Genomic DNA, 19,664 nt, shown 5'->3' on the forward strand with positions numbered 1-19,664 from the left:
TCTGGGTGTTTATATGTATTTTCTAAGTATTTATTTATATATAATTCCTAAAAATATTCATCAGTCATCTTAGTACCCATAACACAAGCTACGCTTACTTTGGGGCTAGGTGGCGATGTGTGTATTGTCTTAAAAAAAAAAAAAAAAATTAAACTGAAGACGCCCTTAAGTAGCCGGTTTCTTGGATCATTTTAAATGAAATCAACAGACCAAGAATGGATATAAATGCATATGATAGAAAAATTCTTTCTACGTTTCATTTGACGGCTGATTGGCGCAGTGGGCAGCGACCCTGCTTTCTGAGTCCAAGGCAGTGGGTTCGATTCCCACAACTGGAAAATGTTTGTGTGATGAACATGAATCTTTTTCAGTGTCTGGGTGTTTATATGTATATTATAAGTATTTATGTATATTATTCATAAAAATATTCATCAGACACCTTAGTACTTATAACACAAGCTACGCTTACTTTGGGGCTAGATGGCGATGTGTGTATTGTCGTAGTATATATATTTAATATTTATATTATCACGTAAAAATCTCAAGATTTCTCGCTGGAAGTCAGGCCTTTTCTCAGAACTATGGATTTTTTCATGTGGTATCCTTAAACAGACAACATTAAAATGTTGCATTAAAGTAGATATATTATATTTCACATACGTATGTGCTTCTTAAGTCTATGGTTGTTCATAGTCCTGCGGTTTATAGACGTGATTTGAGCTCTAACGCCGTAGAACGCTCGTCCTGTCACCTGCCCCTGCATTCCTCGCCGAGATTATAAACACCTGCACTTGCATCGCCATACCATGCAGTGTACTTACATCTACTGGGAATGGAAATATTAGTCTCAGCATTAGAAATGCAGCTTTGCGCAAGCCTGCAAAACAATTTACGAAATAACACACACGTATCCAACCACAATTTACAGTCACACTCACAGTTCTTGTGTAAAGAGTCTAAGCGTACCTAATAGTTAAATTAACAGAATGTTTTTTAAATATTTATGAAATGTTAATAATAAGAATATTCCTAGAATAGTAATACCCAAAATAACGCAAAATATTTGAACATTGCACGAAAATACACAATAATATAGTGAATACGTAAACTGATAAAATATAGATATTTTTTAAAATATTATACTAAGTTGAGTTTAAATACACAGTACGTTTACCACCATTGTATATTCTTAACAATAAAAAGCCGCAAAAACCAGAGTTCACGGAAAGCAACCTAGGTAGCAAATGTATAAAAAGCTAGATCAGTCGACATGTGTCGAAGAAAATAAGATGGATCGCATAATCAAAGGTTCGAAAGCTGTGTTATCACCGAAGATTCGTCTTTTTCTTCATAGCCTATAACAGCCCACTGCTCTACTACAGACATCTCTCAAAGAACGGGGTTTGCGGTTTGCCCATTATAATCAACACGCTAGCAGTAGTAAGTAGTTGCGAAGAGAACGTTGTTCAATGTTCTCCGTTATATTCCCAAAGTCGCGTCGTACGGCCCCGCGGGAAAAGGATGGGTGGTGGCAGCTGAAGTCTGATCTACCGTCATCACACGGCACTTTCTTCTACAGATAATTCAATTGGTTGAACTATAATCAGTAAATAAACTAGTGCTAATAATAATTATCATATCAAAATTTATTTCAGCAATACACAAAGGAAATGCTACGGAGTTAAATATATAAGTAATCGTGTATTTTAAACGTTCACCAACAAGTTTGAGCTGCGTGACAGGATATGCAGAGATAAAAGCTTGTAATAAATTGTGTTTTGACAGCATCAAGGTCTTTAAAACACCTATTTAATTTGAAAAGTTTGTCTTATGCAATGAGACCTAGAGCCCTATACGGGCCTATACCTATTTCATTATGACGAAACTTTTTATATTTCTTTTTCCCTTATCTGTACTTTATTCATATTATATTTAATTTGGATGAATAACTATTATATCTTACTACTTAACAATTATATCTTTATAGTTCATCATCATAATGTCCACCAATGGACGTCCTGTGTTGGATATAGGTCTTTTGTATTGAGTTCCAAAAAAATTGTGCCGCTTGGGTCCAGCGGCTCCCAGCGAGACGTTTTATGTCATCCGTCCGCCTACTAACCACCAACGCAGTGTCGAACCGCCAAAAGGTGCGAGGTTGAAATTCCAGCACCTTGGGACCCCAACGTCGATTGGATCTCCGATCTATATGCACCGCCCATTGCCACTTCAGCTTCGCGACTCATTGAGGTATGTCGGTAAGTATACGGCAATATCTACTAACCCTTCGAAACGTTTACCTATTAATATATCATCCCCGGCCTACTGCTAGGCTGTGGCTCTCTACCCTGCCCCAGTTTTATTGATAGAAACCGGGACTGACGGCTTAATAAGCTCCCCGGTAGGGACGATTTATTATTTTTATTATTTCACAATAAGTTAGCTTTAAAGAAATCGATTACTACGCGGCATAGAACTTGGACGCTAAGTCGCTGGGCGACTGGCACGGTTTGTTAGAATAGTTAGCCACGGTCAGACCTTCCCACTTAACCAGACCAGTGAAAAGTAGGAATGGAATCACCTACGCTTCTTAGACCACAGCGCTCAGAGTCGACCGAAAAGGTTACTGAATACGGGGGCTTGAACTGTTAAAGCAAACAAAGAATTGCATGCTTAGGATTTGCAGGCTGTCTGGGATTTCATGGTGAGCTACCTATTGAGAAAATTTGCAGCGAATCGTTTACACAGGTAAAACTACTCGCTTTAAATCGCGCATGATTGGCTGTGTACTAATAAAATTAAAATGGATTACTTCACAAATTAGTTCACTACTATTACCTACCATGTTACGGATGCTTACTGAAATTCTCAATGTGACGAAATAACAAAAATAAAAACAAAATGCGAACGTTATCTTCGCTTCATAATCTACCTTCAGACACGGTGTCAAGTGAGTCGAAACCTGTAAGAATATGGTAAAGTTTTATTTGTTGAAAATTTCCGCCTTGTAATCATACATAAACAACGCGACGCGACGCCTCGATAAGTCTGTGAACTAAACAGCTATTAGGCGAGACGGATTCTGTTGACGATAACCATTAAACGGTTCTAAGGTCTTTAAAATTATGTTCTGTTTGAGGTTTAGTACCTCCTACGTACTACCCGGCGCGCACTGCCGACTTGGTAAAGCGATTTATTTGTCTTTCAGTTTTTGAAGAAAAACTGCCTCGTTGCGTTAAATTTTAGCATGTTCGATTCATGATAATAAAGTAAAAAATCGTTAGGTATTGATATTTATTTATTTAAATAATTTGTTATAATTATTTACAAAAAAATTAAAATTAACATAAAAAGGACAGGACGAAACAAAGACAACTTATCGCTGAAGAGGTTTCTTCCAGAAGCCCTCGAATTTGAGGAGGTACAGGTTTTACACGATATTATAAACATAAATACTTAGTACTTATTCTTATTTTTAGCCAATAAGTTAAAGAAATAAGATTCTCTTTTTTTATTGTTGTTTTTATAAGAGTAGATCGCATTTATTTATTAACTGATGAAAGAGCAATATTGTACTCGTAATAATATTGTGATCATCAATCATCATCCACAGCGACAGTCCACTGCTGGACTAAAGGCCTCTCCTGATGCGAGGGTTTGCCAATAATCACAGCGCTGGGCAGACGGTTGGTAGTCGTAGTAGATAGTAGTAGTAGCACAGAGGACGCTGCTGCCCGATCTTCTTTACATTTGCTTAGTCGGCTCGTACGACACCCGCAGGCAGAGGAGGGGTGGTTACAACTGTATTCCGATCTGCCGTCACTACACGGCACCACTAGTTGTTATAATCGAATACGATTGGTACAACGATACTGCCGAGTGTTGAAGTAAGCACGAGAAAGTTCACCTATTTCTTTCAAAAAAAGGAGTTTTCTGTCCTCAACGAAATCAAATTAAAAATGACATGCGTTAAAAGAATTCATGTTATAACCTTTAAACCGACCTTAAGGAAATTTACCATGTCTGTAGTCTCAATTCTAGAAACTAGTAGGTACCTATCGTCGATAACATTCCTTATTCTCACGGGAAATTAGAAACTGTTCGAGGACGAAGTTGAGACTAAGTAAACGCGCACGCGCGGCTTGTTATAATAAAATCTTCAGTGTGTAACTCCCACGACCAGTCGTGTTTCTGGAAAGCCCAGTGTCAAAGGTGAAGATTAGCTTAATTACCCTTACACCTGAGTGTGATGCTTATCACCCGGACGCTGTGTAATGTGTACTCGTTAGTATAATTCATGTGTTTTATTGTTCGGACGAAACCGGTAAAAAATAATAGCCATTGAATTTATTTATTACGTACAAGTTCTAATGAGAGAACTTTTATGATACAAACTTTTATTTTGTTTAAAAAAAAAAGCGCTTAAACGGGTACGTTTATTAGTCTGGAATCGATCTAGAACCTGGACTTGGTTCCTGAAAATCAGTGGTGTATGCCTTTATGCCTGGCAGTAAATGTACCACAGTTCTGAGCTAGAATTTTTTACTAGGTTGTGCCACACACAATTACCTCTATCTATAGTATAATAGAGGTCAGGGGCCACACATGACAAGCGTTATCCTAGCGCTTCTATTGTTTCTGTAGTGGTAGTTTCTGGTGTGTAATTTACTTAAGTAGCGCCAAAGGTTTTTAAAATTGTAATTTATCAAAAATATATTATTATGAGTTCCCAACTAGTCACATACAAATGTTATGTGGTACGGCGCTATTACAAAAGTTGTTAAATTCACATGGCTGCAAATTCTAAATGCAAAAATCAACATCACCCATACAAATAAATAAGTATGTCTCGTTGGGAATTTTCTTTTCCCAATGAGTCGTTGTTGTCTGTTACTCGTTGCAACTATTTTTTTAATTACGGTTCTCTACGAGTGGAACCCAAGGGACAGCGTGATTCGTTGGGAACTCACCACATATTTCTTTCTTCCCTTATCTGTACTTTATAAATTTAGATGTCCCTTACTTTAAAAAATGTGTTAGTCGCACAAGCTTTCTAACTTAACAAATATTTGACTTTATAAATATATGAAAGTACAAAAACCTCCGTCACAAAAAGCTCTACTAAGTAGTTCTTTAATAATTGTGGTAATAATATAAATAAATATAGTAAGAAAAACACACACATCGCCATCTAGCCCCAAAGTAAGCGTAGCTTGTGTTATGGGTACTAAGATATTGATGAAAGTTTTTATAACCCAGACACTGAAAAGCAATCATGTTCACTACACAAACATATTGCAGCTGTGGGAATCAAACCCACGGGCTTCAACTCAGAAAACAGGGTCGCTGCCCACTGTACCAGTCGGCCGTCAAATAACCTCCAAACATCTTTATCCTGCGATAGTAATCCACAGGTTGAAACGAGTTATTTCTGTGTTTCTTCCATCATTACTTTTAATACAGTCTAAACGGATGTAAATGGACGTCGAGTCTAAAAATATTTATTGCTCGACTGGGTCACATAAAGGCCGTATATCACGGCCGACGGGTTACAGGCGAGGCAATAATGTGAGGTTAGGAATCTCTTTCGTTTATAACGACTTAATAGCTTTGGTAGTACCACTTGTACTTTATCTACAGCCTGTAACACGGCATTAGGATATCCATCATGGGATCAACAAAAATACAAAAATATATTAGTGAGATAAAGTTAAATAAAGGGTTCCTGCCACGATCATCTACTGGTTAACACTTAAAGGATCACGATATCAAATTTCCGAGTTGAGCAGATTTTTATTTTAAATTTGATTTAGGCAAGGGTATTCTACGATTTCAGAGAAGTAGGCCGCTGCCTTCCAAGGTCCATCTTTTGCCAGCATAGCCGCTATTACATAACATACAAACTGGTATGAGTTTGTAAGGATTCTACACGACATAGTGCTGGCATAGGTATGGTAAATCGCTTGGTAGCACGTTTCATGTACGAGTGCCTATATGTGGTATATGGTACAATAAAAAACCCGCTCAACTCCATTGGATCAGCATGGATGGCGTCGAAAGTTCATGCTTTATCGCTCTTATCAGTAAGAATGTCTGTGTCCAGCTGTGAGATGAAAATGGCGATGAGTTGGCAAAATAATTACATTGCTACATTGTTGCATCACGGTTCGGTAAGATCTCAAACGAAATACAATGTATCTTAAGAGCTTAAATTTTATTACCATTATATTATTATGCTCTTGTTTTTTCATCGTTTCACGTATTTAAATTACAAGAAGCAAAACGCAATACCATTAAAACATAGTTAAAATGAATTTACAACAGTAACAAATTTTGTTAATATATTACCTTGGTTTTAATGGTGTCCATAAAAACACCTCTCTCATTAAACATGACATTCAAAGAGAAAGTTTAATATTTTGTTCACTTATCACATCGTTATTTGACATTTTTATAATTATTAAACTAAGCATACGCCGGCTGCTTTTCGTTGTACAGGTATAGGTAAGCAGTACCGGGATTCTGTGTTGCTAACCATCTCAACTAAGGGAAATGTGTCGACTTCATGCGTTCCTAGTACATATAAAATATTTTCCACTGATAAATAAAACTTTCTCTTTACTTCATGGTAGACAAGATCTTTCCTATATGCTAACGTAAACTGTGGAAGATCTGAGGACTTATATCCGATCGGCTAACCGTTGACAGAACAAGGTATCATTTATTGACAATGTCATGATTCACGGAAATAACGATCTTAAAAAACGAGTACAATGGACTGGAATCTTATACTTAGTAAGTTGGCATTGAAAGACAGGGAGTTAAATAATTTTCGGTGAGTACATAATTAATCTAAAGTCTATTTATTCCCCGCGGTTTCACCCAATTTGATTAAAGTACCTAACATAAGAATAAGCTATGTAACTTCAAGTTTTTTTGACATGTACGCGTCGTAATATTAATTTTCATTCTTCATCTCTTAAATTATGCGACCATATAATGTGCCGTCAAGGGAAAAATTCATCTACTTACGATAGCCTTGATAATAAATACTTTATGGCTTAAATATTACTATTAAAAAAAAAGTTATATTTACCCTTATATTTAACCTATAAAATACGTTATTTTAGACAATGTAGTCAAAGTCAAAGTCAAAGTCAAAAATATCTTTATTCAAGTAGGCCCACAGGTGGCACTTTTGATGCGTACATAAGAATTACACGGTAGTGAGATGATGGCGATAACCACATTCGTAAACTTAAAACTAAAGCTACGAGGGTTCCAAACGCGTCCCGATCTAAGAAGGAGCCCACAACAAACTTAGCCGGGTGTTTTTTTTTTTTGTTGTCACCATCTCACAATGCCATTTTAAATTATTAGAAGAGCAACCTGGTCAGAGCAATAATTTACACCCAAGCTTTTTTATCGTTTACGTAGTCCTTTATACTATAATAGGACTTTTCTATAAGCTTACGTTTAATACAAACTTTGAACTTTTTAAGAGACATCTCCAAGATGTCAATTGGTAGTTTGCACTGTAAGTTTATTCTTACTTCTAATGTTTAAATTATTGTACGCTGAACAGATCGCGAACATTTTGTTTATAATTATTACTGAAATTAAATATGGCCACATTAGTGGCCAAATATGACCACACAACTAGAAAGCTTATATTTCCAGTGGTGAAAGAATTATTGAAATCGGTTCACTGGTTTTAAGGTTTATCAATCTTAGAATAATATATTATATATATACTAGCGGACCCTCGCGACTACGTCCGCGTATGATCAATCGTCGTCAATCGAGAAGCTAGAATAGATGTTAGGCTAACATCATAATAATCGTGGCTAGCTATGTACCTACTATTATAATATATTTGACGGCCCATTGGCGCAGTTTGCAGCGACCCTGCTTTCTGAGTCAAAGGCCGTGGGTTCGATTCCCACGACTGAAAAATGTTAGTGCGATGAACATGAATGTTTTTCAGTGTCTGGGTGTTTATCTGTATATTATAAGTATTTTACGTATATTATTCATAAAAATATTCATCAGTCATCGTAGTACCCATAACACAAGCTACGCGTACTTTGGGGCTAGATGGTGATGTGTGTATTGTCGTAGTATATCTATTATATATATTTATACATACATGCATCCATATTCCATACATCCACCCTCGAAAACTTTCGCACTTATTAAGTAGTATGGTTAATGGTACGCATGTATTCGATCGTTGTCCCAGAAAAAAATATTCCCTCTTTCCTACTAAGATAAAAAAAGTTTATACAAGCGTCTATTTAATTGTTTATGTAGGTATAATAGGTAATTAGAGGTAGCAATCGCGACTGTTGGTATCCAGTTGCTGTAACCGGATACTAGATCTATAGTTTCCTGTGATGTTATCCCGTGTAAGCATAGATTTAATTCTACGCTTGCATCTACTATTAGGCATCATTAGTCTATAACAGTCCACTGTTGGACTAAAGATTCCATTTGCCCACGCCGGGGACTGTGAAGATGGGTCGGTAATAGCAGTTGGTAGTTGTAGCACAGAGGACGCTGTTGCCCGGTTGACTCTGTCGTACGACACCCGCTGGAAGAGGAGGGATATTGACAACTGTATCCAGAGTGCCAAGTGTGAGACTTTCTACTTACCTTAACTTACTCGATCACGTGAAAGTTAACTACGATTTATATGGTATTGAAGATACGCCATCTAGTGACATTATTGGAACTTTCACGCGTTCGAACAAGTAAACGTAGCTAGCAAATCTCACTTGGCACTTTGATTATCATACGATAACAGTTATCGTATGATAAGATGTATGATAGATGTTTGTATTATATATTAAATGTATATGAAACTTTAGCAGATAATAAAACAATGTGAATAGAACAAGCAATTTTATCTGAGAAATTCATCCACCGAATCCGAAGCCGTGGGTTAATATTTATGTACAAGATGGAATCGATTTTTAACCTTGAAGCGGTAATCTTAATGATATATCGAGGTAAACAATTTTAAAAACCAAGAAGATAAAAGGATACTTAGTCTTGTTACGCCTAGAAAGAAAAGGGAAGATTGGAAGTGAATTTTTTAAGTATAAAAGGATCACGATAAAGTAAGAAGAAAAATAACCTGATTTTATATTTATGGTCCCTACTCTAAAAGCATAATATCAATCCCAAAAAGTTTCCGTTTTCTTAATTATATCTAAATCACTCGATAATATAATGTAATTTGAATATTCTGACAAGTAATTTAGTGTTAAAGAGAAATATTTTAATGACTGTGACGATTGAAAAACAGTCGCTGTGACTTGTGAGTACCATACACCTGTGACATTATAATTAAGTAAATACAAACCTTACCACAGTTGTACCTATTGAAACATCCTTATTAAATTTCATAATTCAAAAATAAATCTTAATATAAGTGGTATAGTGCTTAATATTCTTTGCACGAATTAAGTTTTTAACCTCCTTCAATTTTGTTGAATGTACAGCTATGGAAGTGTCACATTCTACGAGTGTATTGCTCAGTTCAATTTGTTTTGTCATACCTTGGCCTAGGAGAGTATTAATTTAAGCAAGACAGACACGAATTGAGAAATATGTCTAGTCAGTAACCATTTAGATAGCATCTGTTAAAGTGGTGCTTTTACAAGAAAATGCTTGTTAGTGGTTTTGTTCTCGGAACTTTGAATTTAATTAAGCGTTTATAAATTCTTTTGCAGAATTGGAACTGGTCATTAGCATTTATTTGTCTATTTGTCTGCTAAAGTCAAGAAAGTTGACATAATATGTTGTTTATAGACGTGCAGTCATATTGGTTATCTTTGCTTTGCAATTTAACTTTGCTTTGCAATGTAACTTATCAATAGAATAAGCGCTGCTAGCGTAGTAAGTAAGTAGTTTGTTTATTCGATGACAAGAATTTGACATAAATATCAGGGGATTTACAATGCAGAATCGGAGCGCGCTACCTCAAAGGGTTGTGGTAGTTTTTTAACCCACCCATCAGAAGGGGTTTGGGTTTGAAAATATTTCATTATCATACCGGAACGTTAAATCGCTTGGCTTAATGGATGTGCGGTCAGGGGTAGGGTGGTAACTAGCAGTGGCGTGCACTTCATACATGCTTAAAAGCACTGCTTACCCTAAAATTGATATATAACACGTAAAATGAGGATTTTGGCCATTTTATGTAATTTTCCTGCCTTATAATGCATACCCTGATAAGAAGCCCAGTGCACGTCACTGGTAACTAGCCATGGATAAGGCCAGACTAGATTGGGTTAATTTAAGAAAGCATTACCTAATTAATAATTATTTTAAATACATACGACCTACATTTTTTAAAGATCTCCCTGCCTTTTGCAATGTTTAAATTACAAAAGCATATATTTTTAGGAAAATGTAAAAGACATTTATTAGTAAACAGTTCAAAAACAACCACTGTTTATATACAAATAATGTCGAAATGTAAAAATAGCAAGTGCTTTTAATAATAGCAGTTAAATTTTATAGGACACTTTCTATGGATATAAATATCTCATTCACCTTTAGCACTTCCTAAACTAAAGTGCACACGGCACATAGTTCGGAGAAAGGATGGACGTTGGGGTCCCAAGGTGCTGAATGGCAGCCCCAAACTGGTAAGCGCAGCGTTGGTCGGCCCCTAAGGAGGTGGACAGACGACATTAAGCGCGTCGCAGGTAGCCGCTGGATCCAAGCGGCTCAGAACCGTGGAACTTGGAACTCCCTACACAAGACCTATGTCCAGCAGCGGACGTCTATCGGTTGATATGATGATGATGATGATGAAACTAAAGTGGTAAATACTATGAATTAATAACGTCCCGGGTTCTATTTCCAATGACGACAATATTGGGAATTCGCTATGTACCTCATAATTTGGAGTATCAGCAGGCGATGAAGAGAGGCTATGTAAGTAGGTACGGTCGGAGAATCTCTATATGATCAAATCAGAAAATTAGATTCGTAGAAGAATTAAAGTAACCGACAAAGCTCACATAGCTTAAAGAGTTACAAAGGCTATCGCCGCTTCCAAAAGTGATAAATAATAATTGTGTGGTGTTATCAACATCAACTTAAATATGCGAGCTAAAACTAATAAACAGAGCAGCATCGTGTGCCCGTTTGGGTTTTTCCAAAAACTGGTTCGCGCAAAAACAGCCGGAATTCAGCATTAGAAGTTCCGCGTTTGGCGACGACCGGCTGAAGAATGCCGTCTGGAATTAATCTCAAGCGATTTATTTAGAACAGCCTTCAGGTGGCTGTGCTAAACATAATATCTGCAACGTGAGTTGTGTATACTGGTTTAGATACTGTTGCCAACTGTGTTGTCGTGAGAGAGCCTGTTCTGGTTTTATTCGTATGTTATGAACTATGATTTCCTACCTAAATTTTAAAGATTGAAAAGAATTAAATAAAGGTAAAGGATCCAATCTATATTGAGCTGATTATAATATGTCTCAGACCATTTTTAAGTTTGTTTTACTTAAGCTGAATTATATTTTTCGACTTTTTATTTTTGCAGCTGTAAGTTCCAACTTCCAACACTTACTATAATTTAGTAGCCTGAATCCATAATTTTAAAGTTGATGTGAAATGGTTTGTTTTTTGTAACTAAGTCCATAATATAGTAACACAAAATTGAAAGTTACCAAAACCAAATTAAAATCCCTTTGTGCCACTTTGACAAACAAATTACACAAACTCAGGAGTAACATACTCGTATATATTTGCATCAGGGTTAATATAAAGTGCAAGGAAAATTTAAATAACAACTACCTGTTGTTATAAAACAAAAAAAGCATCTTGGGACACAGAATATAAAGGAGGTTGCAAAAAGTTTTTACAAGGAAAATTTAAGAAAATCACGTTATTATAACCTTATCAAAATGATATGAAGTTCCAGCAAATTTGACAATAGTAGGCTACCGAGGCAAAAACTCCTACATTATAATGTAGAGCAATTGTATTAAACCAACATATAAAGTTCATTTGTATACTAAATTAACCTTTGTTTTTTCTTGCATAAACTAATTTCTGAATGGTTTCACTATAAAATGTATAACATAATCATCGATGCTTTTTTTAGTAAGAGCTATTGTGCAAAACACGTTGTTTACGCTTTTTTTTATGAGAAATACCAGCGTAGCAAGGAATACTCGTATATACAAAAATAAAAATAACTAACTTTACAAACTCTATCCATTAACCCAACTATATAAATATTAATTATTAGCCGCGCCTGCGACTTTGTCCGCGTTTGTTTTGTTAGTCGTTTATTTTCGCGGACTAAAAAGTGCATCTCCGTGTCTAGGAGGCAAGGTATGTCTGGGTATGCAAAATGTTGTCATGATCGGTTATGCTTTACATAAGGAACAAGGTTTATTTCTTAACCCTCGCGGCACAGGTTCCCGGTTACTTTTCCGGGATAAGATTTATCCTTTGTCCGTATTGAGGGTGCAATCTATCTTTGTGCAAAATATCATCAAGATTGTTTCGTGCGTACGATCGATGCATTGATAGAGCCGATCATAATATGCACCTAAGAAACACACAGACAAAGTTTCCTATTTATACAAGTACAACATAGGTGTACTAAATGCGCACAAATATCTACTTGCCCCATATGAGGTACTTATATCACATTTTAACGTAAAATTAATACAGGACATTCATCCAAATATGAAAATGTCTTCGTTATCTCTACCATCGATAAAATACGTATTGCCATATTGGTCAGCGCAAATTAATAAATGAGATACCATAACCGAGAGTAGTAGCCGCGGCGACGAACAGGCGGCCGCACACCTGCGCTTGCGCATCTCGAAGTTAACAACTGAATTTGAACTTTATCTCTTCTCATTTGAGCTCATTGTAACTTGTTTGAATTATACTCTCATTACAAATCACTGACGTAACAAACAAATATATTCGAAACTCTGTACCTTTTACAGCAAAAATGAGTTTTACGGTCATGAGACTGAGATTCCAAGCGAAGAATTATTGTTATGGTTGGTTTTAAGTGTTCTATACATCAAGCATATGTCTACCGTCTACGAATTCCTTTGTTTATATTTTGTTAAGGGCTAAATTACGTTAAGAAATATTAAAATATTTACGTGTACCTTTTGCTACACACCCATAACATGTATAGTTGTAAAAGTCTTTAATTGAAATGAGTACGTGAAAATTACTTCGTAGTATTGCTAACAGATGGCACTGTTAGATCCACGCATCTGCTTAAAATAAGCCGCGATTTTAGACATGAACAAAGTAGACAAATACCAAAAAACTTATTCCATAAAATAATCATCAATAGTAAAATTGCAATGCACTAAAATTCTAGTGGTTTAGCATTTTACTTAAAAAGAAAAAGTATGAAAACAGAAAAATTCTAAATCGCGCTATTAAAGTTTTTTAAATATGAGCCTTATATACTCCCGTGTCATGCCAATCAGTGAGTTCCTGCCAGTTCAGCTATCAGGGTTACAAACGAACCTCTAATGGTTCCCTCACCCTGTGGAAAGTCCCCGGAGACAGGGCGGAAAGCGTTCGCATCTTGATGATGTAGGCCGAGTTTGGCATCGTAGGGAAGGATAAGACCTGCGCGATGTCAGCTCGTAGCGTTGCTCAGAGCACAGGTAATGCTGTAAGGGACAAACACTGTCCTTAACCAAATGGGGCTTACTCGGATGGGAACTCTTTTTTGTACAGTCATTATACTGGCACTCGGATAAAAATTATACTTTTTTATTATTTTCTCTTTTGCAAATCAATTCGTATTCGGGAGCTATATATAGTCTATTCTTGCCTGGTTTGTATTGAAACATAACTATATGTTACTTTTTCCTATAAATTATGTTTTAAACATATATAAAAAATAACAAAAACATAATTTTTACTTTCACATCTGTTATTTAGCCCGCCCAACCATTTTGGGCCAGCGTCGTGGGTTTAATCTCTATATTCGTCACTCCTATGAGAGAGGAGGCATCTGTATCAGTTGATGTATTTGTTGAGAAGAATTGCAACAGAAATATAAATCTATATAAAAAAAGGGTTTAGAGCATAATCAGAACTTGGTAGGTAATATGTTCAATTTACAGAAAATTAGTGTCACATCGATATAATAATTTGTTTAAATTAATATAAAAAAGACACATGTTGTATTGCCTCCAGAGAGATTTGAACTCTCGACCCCTGGTTTACAAGACCAGTGCTCTAACCCCTGAGCTATGGAGGCACTGCATAGCTTGGCGAAAAAGTGAACTTTTTATTACACGTTACCTTGGAATTATTACTTAGTTATTGTGTTACAATATAAATGTTCTTTGACAATGAAGTAAATAAAATACATTTATTTACTTTGTACGGTCTTACTTCAAGCTCAAAAATCTTACTTTATTTATAATACCATTACAGTATGCAGGTATCTAGCTACAGGTCCTAAATAGGATTTTGATTTAAATAGATTAAGTAGACTACTGATTTTAGTTTTTTTATTTTCATCATCATCGTCATCATTATCCGCAGCGTATAAAAGTCCCACAGCTGGGTACACGCATCATAGGAGAGATATTTTATGAGAACATTATACCCGACACGCTGCTCCAATGCGGGTTGGTGGACTTTAACGACTATAACAACAAATTGATAATAACCGACGGCTTAATGTTATCTCCGAGGCACAGGGGTTGAAACAGCCAATTTCCTAACTCCAGTACTGATAATTCTTCAACAGAAAATAGACAATACCAACAATTACTGGCCCGACCCGAGATTCGAACCTAGGACTCCGTCATCCGTAAGTAAACATAGCCACTACTATACCAACGAGGCAGAAATTTTCACTGTAAAGAAAAACTCGCGTAGGTACCTGAAAGTATTAGTATGAAAATGGCGCTTACGCAATTTTCACAGATGGCTTCGGCATTTGGTAAACAAAACAAACACATGCCAACGTTTGCTCACGAGCTGTACTGCGTTGCATATATATGGAATTGCATTTTGTTAGGCGTGGCACCATAAGCAATGTATGAGAGTTTGTTGAATAAGCAATTGACAGGGTAAGCATCCATTGAATACTTATGTGTTTACGATGATTATTTTTCCGACCCAAATATCGACCAATAGAATTGCACCATTCGACGTCACGTGGTACAACCTACATGGTATTATACTGATAATTTTTTGAAAATTTTCTCTGGTAGTTGCTATATATATTTTGCTATATTTATTCATTATGAAATTCTTATTTGTTAACTGTACATTTCGTCTCATGGTGCAATTCTATTGGCCGACATTTGGGACGGAAAAATAATCCCCCGAATACCACACGAGCTTCAAAATTATCTGGCATTTCCCTCAAGGTTCCCTGCAAACAAATAAAGTCGTCAAGTTTTTTAACCTGAAAAACTTGAATCCTTCATTTGTTTGCAACGAACCTATCGGGAAATACCCGATAATTTTGAAGCTCTTTTGGTATTATAAGTGAAAATTAAACTCAATTCTTACTTCTTTACCAATATTATAAATGCGTTTCTGTGTTTGTTTGTTTGTCCTTTGTTAACGTTCTTACTTAGCAACCAATCAACTTGACTTGATTTTTTAAACAATGAAAACAATCGTGTTCTACGGGATTAATAAAAAACTCTTAGACAAATCTGTACAGAGTTATTTATCTACAAACAAATCACTTTATTTATCTGCTTTTGATTTTTATGGGGTTCTTTCGATATTTAATAAATTAAAATCTAGGTTTTTTTTATTCCACTAAAAGTTAGCCCTTGACTGCAATCTCACCTGGTGGTGAGTTGTAATGCAGTTTAAGATGGTAGCGGGCTAACCTGTTAGGGAGTATGGTAGTCACCTAATCGGTATTTTGGCGACATCGCACCGAAACACTAAATCGTTTAGCGGCACTTCTCTGTCTGTAGGGTGGTAACTAGGTAGGTGGATCCTAACTTGGTTCGGAGAATTTACCCACGTACATAGGTACTATTTTTTACGGTTCCATGCCCGTAGAGTGCCATTGGGACCTTAGGCTACCTAAGGCTCTAATGTTAGCGAACTGTTTTTCATGAAACATAATAGGTTGATAGTTAAAATTTCTAGCAGATAAAAAATAAAAAGCTTTGATAATAAAGGGGTTTGATCTCCATACAAGAGACTTGGTTATTTGGTGTTTTTTGCTCAATCTTAATAGTGTTAATATTATCATACTCATTATCATATCAACCCAATACCGGCCCACTACAAGGCACGGGTCTCCTCCCACAATGAAAAGGGGTTCAGGCCGTATTCCACTATGCTGGTCCAGTGCGGATTGGTAACTCCACACACCTTTGAGAACATTATGGAGAACTCTCAGGTATGCAGGTTTCCTCACAATGCTTTCCTTCACCGTTGAAGCAAGTATTATTTTAATTGCTTAAAACGCTCATAACTTAGAAAAGTTAGAGGTGCGTGCTGGGATTCGAACTTGCGCCCCCGAAAGTGAAGTCGAAGTCCTACCCACTGGGCTTTCACCGCTTCAGACTTTTAATACTATGTAGTTATCTATATAGAACTTTGATACGGAACCAATCGTGCGCAAGTCCAACTCGCACTTAGCCGGTTTTTAATTCGATGAAACTTTTTACCACTGCTACAGCATAACGCTTAGGCGATACTCTGTTTGGGAGAAACAACACCACATATGTCACGGCCAACATGGAATTATATTTGTTTGTTTTAGCTTATTTAAGTATATTTTGTTACCTAAATTTAAGATCCTTTCTTTTTTTTTTCATTTATATAGTTTAAGTTGTCATTGATATGTTTTTGTGTAACGTGTACTTTATATGTTAATTACTATGTGTTGTTTTTACCCAAATTAAAGATTATATTATTATTATTATTTTTAAGGAAGCAAACATTCCTTTTAATGAACTTACCCACTTATTATTTAATTCCTCTGTCCAGCTCACTTGAATACGTACCTACATTCTGGATAAACATAATATTTTTTATTCTCATCGGATAAGGGGCGAATGTGTACAACAGTTGAAAGCAAGAACCTTAGGGACAAGTTTCTCATCCGTATATACCTATACTCGCACATGTAACTCAGTACGACCAAACGTGGACACTTGATCAGTGGATTGATCTGTATTCCTTATAAAGGGTAAGTTATTTATAAGTTGACTCAGGTCATCTGAGGGTATTAAACTTGCGGAAAAAACATTGATTTTATTAAGATGTATTCTACCTTACACGGGTTCCGCGCCTAAACGATTCATCACATCAACCTATTACTGGCCCAGAACAGAGCACGGGTCTCCTTCCACAATGAGAATGTAAGGCCGTCCACCACTCTGGCCCAGTGTGGATTGGTGGACTCCACACACCTTTGAGAACATTATGTAGAGCTCTCAGACATGCAGGTTTCCTCACGATGTTTTCCTTCACCGTTGAAGCAAGTGATATTTTGATTTCTTAAATCGCACATAACTTAGAAAAGTTTAGATGTTCGAGCTAGGATTCGAACTCGGCTCCCCGAATGTGAAGTCGAGCTCCTACCCAATGCGCTATCACCGCTTCCGGTGGTGATAAGCGGATCTTATTTGGTGCGACTTAGATCTTTAACACCTTCATATTTCAGTCAATTTTCTTATTTAGTAAAGTATATAAAAAAATATGTTCAGACTCGTAGAAGTGAGATGATGGCGATAACAACATTCTTAAACTTAGAACTCAAGCTACGAGGGTTTCGAACGCTCCTTTGTCTAAGAAGAAGCCCACAACAAACTTAGTCGGTTTTCTTTTATCACCATCTCACATTGATATTTAAAACTATTTTGTGAAGCAACCTTGTTAAAGCAATAATTCACAAGCTTTTTATCGTAACGGTACTGCAGGACTTTTTTATAAGCTTAAATTTTAACTCATCATCATCGTCATCGTCAATAACCTATAGCAGTCCTCTGCGGAACTAAGGGCCTCTCCCAATGGGAGGGTTTGCTTATAATTACTACGCTGGGAAGGCGGGTTGATCTCAGTAGATCTAAGCACAGGAAATAACGCAAACTAAAATTAGTAACTTATAACAAATAAGACTAAGCCGTTTAATATTCCAATGCAGGCCTAAAATCCCATATTATTACAAGATAAGGCTTAGAGCATAGAACCACGACGTTTTCGATTAGGGGTTGGTAGGCGGTATGAATATTGCAAATTTTTAATTTGTATAAATGGTTGGCCCAAATTTATTTGGATTTTTCATTATTTTAACAGAGGTTTTATAGATCTCACTAGCACAGTTTTTATAGAAATAAGAAGAAGAAGAAGAAGACTTTATTGCACGTATAACATACAGGAAAAGAAACAGTAAGGAGTATACAGTACACAATGTAGACATGCAAAGGCGGCCTTATTGCTGCAAGCAATCTCTTATAGGCAACCTTTGTAGATAGGACTTACAGCAAGAGAACGGGATAGTGCCAAGTGTGTTTATAATAATACGTCCTTGAAAGCAAACTTAATTAAATGTGTTGTGTTAAATGTGTTTCAAGAAAATCGTTTTCGTACTACGTAGCTATAACTATAAAACCTTATAACTACTGCTACGTTTCTTACAGAGGTACAGAATCCTAGGCGGGCAAAGCTGATCCGCACTTGTACTTATTTATTTTCGTGGAAAACTGTGCAGGTGTTCTGCCATGGTTAAAGCAACACTACCGTTAAAGTCGTATCGTCAAATTTTCGACGTGCCTTTTAATTGTGTAGAATTTTTTTAGGATCTAATTAAGGACAGCGGAGTACTTTGTGATATACAAAACAGGCACTGTAGGATGATAGCCTAGTTGTTAACGTTTCGGCCTACCTCTCGGGTACTGGGTTCTATCCCCCACAGGTGCGTATCTCTCCGGAATTATGTGCGTCTTTAATTTAAGCATAATTATATGTTCTTTCCGTTCAAAGAAATAAATAAACTTTTCAGCTATGTTATTAGTATACCTACATATTTAAAGACTAATAACTACTGTGAAAATAATAATGCACTATAAAACTATAGTTGCATGTATTTTACCACTTTTATATATTGTTAATCTAAATTTACTGTATCTTATCTGTATCTTGTAAATCAGACATGGAGATCGGAGCCGAGTCGGTTGACGTTCTGCAACTAGTACCAATAACAAAATGCCAGATGTTTAAACTAGTCTCCTTCTCGGAAACAGCGCCACCTACCGGCCCCAACAATAGCTGAGAGCCATCAAAGTGATTTTGCACCTAAGCCGAGACAAACAAACATTTAATCGGTCGGGTACAAAAATTACTAACACACGCACTCCGGAAATTTATATATATAGCTTTTTCATATGAGAATAGTAAATTAAATAAATACGATGGTTTGCATTCTAAGTTGTATAGCAGGGCAGAGGGCGTCTTCTAGTTACAATAAGGCTTGGTAGTTTATAAACCCGTCAATAGATGTCGCTGCGCCGTAAAAACAACACGGTATCGTTGTGTTCACTCCAAACCTATATAAGGCCGAACAAGGCATATTTTTCATCATATCAACCGATGGACCGTAGAGAAGTCCACTGCTGGACTAGGTCTTATTTTTTGTGCTCGAGGCTACT

The 19,664-nt window shown here is 36.4% G+C and overlaps 1 non-coding gene across 1 annotated transcript; it reads right to left on the reverse strand.

Annotated features, from left to right (window-relative positions):
* Positions 1–14,208: 14,208 nt before the first annotated feature.
* Trnat-ugu lies at positions 14,209–14,281 on the reverse strand. The gene has a single exon. It is a non-coding gene; the product is annotated as a tRNA-Thr (tRNA).
* Between the last annotated feature and the right edge of the window lie 5,383 nt (positions 14,282–19,664).

The sequence above is a fragment of the Pararge aegeria genome, chromosome 16, assembly GCF_905163445.1.
Source record: "Pararge aegeria chromosome 16, ilParAegt1.1, whole genome shotgun sequence".
NCBI classification, from domain to species: Eukaryota; Metazoa; Arthropoda; class Insecta; order Lepidoptera; family Nymphalidae; genus Pararge; species Pararge aegeria.